This window comes from Bos mutus, chromosome 29 (genome assembly GCF_027580195.1).
Source record: "Bos mutus isolate GX-2022 chromosome 29, NWIPB_WYAK_1.1, whole genome shotgun sequence".
NCBI lineage: Eukaryota > Metazoa > Chordata > Mammalia > Artiodactyla > Bovidae > Bos > Bos mutus.
In genome coordinates this window covers 26,982,875-26,988,889 of record NC_091645.1, presented here as the reverse complement: position 1 = coordinate 26,988,889, position 6,015 = coordinate 26,982,875, and the positions used below count along the sequence as shown (strand labels likewise).

The 6,015-nt window shown below is 38.7% G+C and overlaps 1 non-coding gene across 1 annotated transcript; it reads left to right on the top strand.

Annotated features, from left to right (window-relative positions):
• Nucleotides 1–5,048: 5,048 nt before the first annotated feature.
• On the top strand, nt 5,049–5,154 carry LOC138986287 (U6 spliceosomal RNA). Its single transcript, XR_011463143.1, has one exon. It is a non-coding gene; the product is annotated as a U6 spliceosomal RNA (small nuclear RNA).
• The last annotated feature ends 861 nt before the right edge of the window (nt 5,155–6,015 follow it).

Genomic DNA, 6,015 nt, shown 5'->3' with positions numbered 1-6,015 from the left:
TGACAGATTTTGATAATGCAACACAATAGAATAATATCTTACACAGAAATGAATTCTAAAATTCACCTTATATAATCAGCATTGCTCCTGACATTTGATTATCTGTTTTATGACCAGAGTTCCTTGGACAGCAATATCAAACCAGTCAATCTTAAAGGAAATCAACCCTGAATATTCCTTGGAAGGACTGATCCTGAATCTGAAGTTCCAATAATTTGGCCACCTGATGTGAATAGCCAACTCATTGGAAAAACCCTGATCCTGAGAAAGATTGAGGGCAGGTGGAGAGGGGGCAAGAGAGGATGAGATTGTTGGACGGTATTATCCATTCCCAGCAAGTTCTGGGAACTAGTGAAGGACAGGGAAGCCTGATGTGCTACAGTCCGTGGGGTTGCAAAGAGTCAGATATTACTGAGGGGCTGAACAACAAAAATGACCATACATTTTCTTCAAACTTCAAAAGAAAATATGTCATTAATTTAAAAAGGAATTATTAAAGGAATTATTAATTAATTAATTATTAGGAATTGTTAAAGGTTGTTAGAAAAATTCGTCATTATTTTTAAAAAGGAATTATTAAAGGCTGTTAAAGGAATTATTCTACTAGAATATTTTCACTCACTTCAGAATATTTTAAAGAGAGTCAAATTAACCTTGCATTTTAAGAGATCCTCACAGTAACCCCACCCCTGCTTAGGTGACGTGTAAGAAGGAAAATGTATTCAAATATACCACAATCCCTAGGTCACAAAATGTGTTAAAGATCAATGATACAAAGATAAATTAGACATAAATCCTGTTTCATTGAGAAAGTGATGTTTAAAGTGGATACTTGCAAAAATAGTTTTGGAGAGATTAATGGCCAATACAAAACTCCTAAGGTGATATTTCTAATGTGTTTGAGAAATAATAAGGGCTACTGTACTGAATGATGGAGTAAAGGAGAGAGTTAAAAGAGATGAGGACAGGGATGTAACAAGAGGAAGATCACCTTGGATCTTAGGGGTTATTGTGAAAATCGAACTTTTTCTTTGAGTGAAATAGAGTCCAGAAAAGTAAAAATAAGTTGACGTAAGATTTTTAAGCATGATTCTAATGGGAGGAATAAACTGTAGAAGGCAACGAATAAATGAGAGATCTACTTTGGAGAGGTTTGTAGAGCACTAGTAACAGTAACTGACTATGGTTCTCAAATCAAGGTAGTGGTGTCATAGATGTGATATATAGGATGTTGTTGTTGTGTAAATGTTGTGTTAGTCGTTCATTCGTGTCTGACTCTCTTCAACTCCGTGGGCTGTAGCCAGCCAAGCGCCTCTGTCCATGGAATTCTCCAGGCAAAAATACTGGCGTGGTTAGCCATTTCCTTCTCCAGGGGATCTTCCTAACCCAGGGACTGAACCTGGGTCTCCCACATTGCAGGCAGATTCTTTACCGTCTGAGAGTCTAATCTTATGTATATATATATATATATATATATATAATAAATAAAAATGTAGTCATGTTTTATTGAGTTAAATTTAATGTTTTTTTTTTTTGTCAAAATATATCCTAAGTAAATCAGTGGACAATAGTAGATTAGGAAGAAATTGAATTTAACTGCAAGTAACAAGTATAGCCAAAGCCTTTGACTGTGTGGTTCACAATAAACTGTGGAAAATTCTGAAAGAGATGGGAATACCAGACCACCTGACCTGCCTCTTGAGAAACCTGTGTGCAGGTCAGGAAGCAATAGTTAGAACTGGACATGGGACAATAGACTGGTTCCAAATAGGAAAAGGAGTACGTCAAGGCTGTATATTGTCACCCTGCTTATTTAACTTATATGCAGAGTACATCATAAGAAACACTGGGCTAAAGGAAGCACAAGCTGGAATCAAGATTGCCGGGAGAAATATCAATAACCTCAGATATGCAGATGACACTACCCTTATGGCAGAAAGTGAAGAACTAAAGAACCTCTTGATGAAAGAAGAGAGTGAAAAAGTTGGCTTAAAGCTTAACATTCAGAAAACGAAGATCATGGAATCTGGTTCTATCACTTCATGGCAAAAAGATGGGGAAACAGTGGAAACAGTGGCTGACTTTATTTTTCTGGACTCCAAAATCACTGCAGATGGTGATTGCAGCCATGAGATTAAAAGACGCTTACTCCTTGGATGGAAAGTTATGACCAATGTAGACAGCATATTAAAAAGCAGAGACATTACTTTGCCAACAAAGGTCTGTCTAGTAAGGATATGGTTTTTCCAGTGGTCATGAATGGATGTGAGAGTAGGACTATGAAGAAAGCTGAGTGCCGAAGAATTGATGCTTTTGAACTGTGGTGTTGGAGAAGACTCTTGAGAGTCCCTTGGGCTGCAAGGAGATCCAACCAGTTCATCCTAAAGGGGGTCAGTCCTGGCTATTCATCGGAAGGACTGATGTTGAAGCTGAAACTGCAATACTTTGGCCACCTGATTCGAAGAGCTGACTGATTGGAAAAGACCCTGATGCTGGGAGAGATTGAGCACAGGAGGAGAAGGGGAAGACAGAGGATGAAATGGTTGGATGGCATCACCGACTCAATGGACATGGGTTTGGGTGGACTCTGTTAGTTGGTGATGGACAGGGATGCCTGGTATGCTGTGGTTCATGGGGTCGCAAGAGTCGGACACGACTGAGCAACTGAACTGAACTGAACAGTAATTATATTTTTACTTTTCTGAGGAACCTCCATAATGTTTCACATAATGGCTGCATCAGTTTACATTCCAACCAGACTCTATGTGGATCTCTCTTAACAGCCTTGATTGTGAACAGCTGTTCTGCTAGTCCCCAGGTTGATTTAGAAATTAATGAAAAGATTCTCAAGTTGAATAATAGAGAAATGTAATTCAGAAAAGTTTGGCGAAGACATAAATATTTCATTTATTCCCTGTGAAAATGGAATTGTTATAGCCCTTGAGAAAATGATGGAGAGTTCTGACAAAATGTGGTCCACGGCAGAAGAGAAAGGCAAACCACTTCAGTATTCTTGCCTCAAGAACCCCATGAACAGTATGAAAAGGCAAAAAGATAGGACACTTGAAGATGAACTCCCCAGGTTGGTAGGTGCTCAATATGCTACTGGAGAAGAGTGGAGAAATAACTCCAGAAAGAATGAAGAGACAGAGTCAAAGTCAAAACAGTGCCCAGTTGTGGATGTGACTGGTGATGGAAGTGAAGTCTGATGCTGTAGAGAACAATATTGCATAGGAACCTGGAATGTTAGGTCCATGAATCAAGGTAAATTGGCAGTGGTCAAACAGGAGACGGCAAGAGTGAACATAGACATTTTAGGAATCAGCGAACTAAAATGGACTGGAATGGGTGAATTTAGCTCAGATGACCATTATATCTACTACTGCTGCCAAGAATCCCTTACAAGAGATGGTATAGCCCTCATAGTCATAAGAAGAGTCCAAAATGCAGTACTTGGATGTAATCTTAAAAATTACAGAATGATCTTTGTTCATTTCCAAGGCAAACCACTTAATATCACAGTATTCCAAGTCATGCCCCAACCAGTAATGCTGGAGAAGCTGAAGTTGAATGGTTCTATGAAGACCTACAAGACCTTCTAGAAGTAACACCCCCCCCCCACCCCAAAGATGTCCTTTTCATTATAGGGGACTGGAATGCAAAAGTAAGAAGTCAATAAACACCTGGAGTAACAGGGAAATTTGGCCTTGGAATACGGAATGAAGCAGGGCCAAGGCTAACAGATATTTGCCAAAAGAATGCACTGGTCATAGCAAACACCCTTTTCCAACAACACAAGAGAAGACCCTACACATGGACATCACCAGATGGTCAATACCAAAATCAGATTGATTCTATTCTTTGCAGCCAAAGATGGAGAAGCTCTATATAGTCAGCAAAAACAAGAGCAGGAGCTGACTGTGGCTCAGATCATGAACTCCTTATTGCCAAATTTAGAGTTAAATTGAAGAAAGTAGGGAAAACCACTAGGCCATTCAGGTATGACCTAAATCAAATCCCTTGCGATTATACAGTGGAAGTGACAAATCGTTTCAAGGGATTAGATCTAATACACAGAGTGCCTGAAGAACTTTGGACAGAGGTTCATGACACTGAACAAGAGGCAGTGATCAAAACAAAAAACAAAAAACAAAAAAAAAAAACCAAAGTCTAAGAAAAAGAAATGCAAAAAGGTAAAATGGTTGTCTGAGGTGGTCTTTCAAATAGCTAAGAAAAGAAGAGTAGCTAAAGACAAAGGAGAAAAGGAAAGACATAAGTATCTGAATGCATAGTTCCAAAGAATATCAAGGAGACATAAGAAAGTCTTCCTCAGTGATCAGTGCAAAGAAATAGAGGAAAACAATAGAATGTGAAAGACCAGAGATTTCTTCAAGAAAATTCGAGATACTAAGGGAACATTTCCTGCAAAGATGGGCACAATAGAGGACAGAAACAGTATGGACCTAACAGAGGCAGAAGATATTAAGAACAGGTGGCAAGAATACACAGAAGAACTATACAAAAAGATCTTCATGACCCAGATAATCACGATGGTATGATCACTCACCTAGAGCCAGACATCCTGGAATTGGAAGTCAAGTGGGCTTTAGGAGGCTTCATGATGAGCAAAGCTAGTGGAAGTGATGGAATTCCAGTTGAGCTATTTCAAATTCTAAAAGATGATGCTGTGAAAGTGCTGCACTCAATATGCCAGCAAATTTGGAAGACTCAGCAGTGGCCACTGGACTGGAAAAGGTCAGTTTTCATTCCAAGCCCAAAGAAAGGCAATACCAAAGAATCTTCAAATTACTGTGCAATTGAACTGATCTCACATGCTAGTAAAATAGTGCTCAAAATTCTCCAAGCCAGGCTTCAACTGTATGTGAACTATAAACTTCCAGATGTTCAAGCTAGATTTGGAAAAGGCAGAGGAACCAGAGATCAAATTACCAACATCTGTTGGATCATCAGAAAGTGAGAGAACTAAAGAGACTTTTGATGAAATTGAAGAAGGCGAGTCTAATAGCTGGCTTAAAACTCAATCTTCAGTGCTCGCTTCAACAGCACATATACTAAAACTGGAACCTTACAGAGAAGAGAGCATGGCCATTGTGCTAGGATGGCCTGAAAAGTAGTGAAGTGTTCCATATATTGAAAAAAAAAATATTATTTGCCTGATTTTTAAACTGCCACTTGTCTGGGGTTTGTCTTTGGTTTCTCATTTTTGGTTGTTTGTTTTAATGTCACTTAATGACATAGAAAACCACTAGTGGAATCTTCATTCCCGACCAGAGATCAAGCCCTGAGCCTTTGGAGTGGGAGCACTGACTCCAAGACCCTAGACTACCAGAGAAATAACCCTAAGGAGTATCAAGTAGTGAGAACTCACACAAAGGAAACCAGTTGAGTACAAGACTTGGCATCACCCAACCACCAGTAGCACCATATGCCAGATGCCTCATCTAAACACTAAACAATAATACAAACCCAATCATCAGCAGATAGGATTACCACCTCACTCAGTGTTGCCCATCAGAGCGGGGAGGGGGAGGGAAACTCAGCAGAAATATCACCCTATATGAAGCTCACACAAACCACTGGACCAACCTTAGGAGGGCAGAAACCAAAAGAAAGAAAGAATTCAGCCTTGAAGCCTGGGAAAAGACCTCAAACACAATAAGTAAAGTTTAAAAATAAAATAAAATTAAAAAAAAAATAAAGAAAAGGCAGAGAAATACAACACAAATGAAGGAACAAACTAGAAACACAGAAGTCCAAATAGATGAAAAAGAATTGGCAAACTACTTGAAAAATAATTAAGAATAACGATAGTAAAGATGATCAAAATCTTGAAAACAGAATGGAGAAAAATTTAAGAATCAATTAACAAAGACCTAGAAGAATTAAAGAATAAACATATAGAGACAAACAAGACAATTACTGAAAATAAAAATCCTCTAGAGGAATCAATAGCAGAATATCTAAAGCAGAAGAATGAATCAGTGAGCTGGAAGA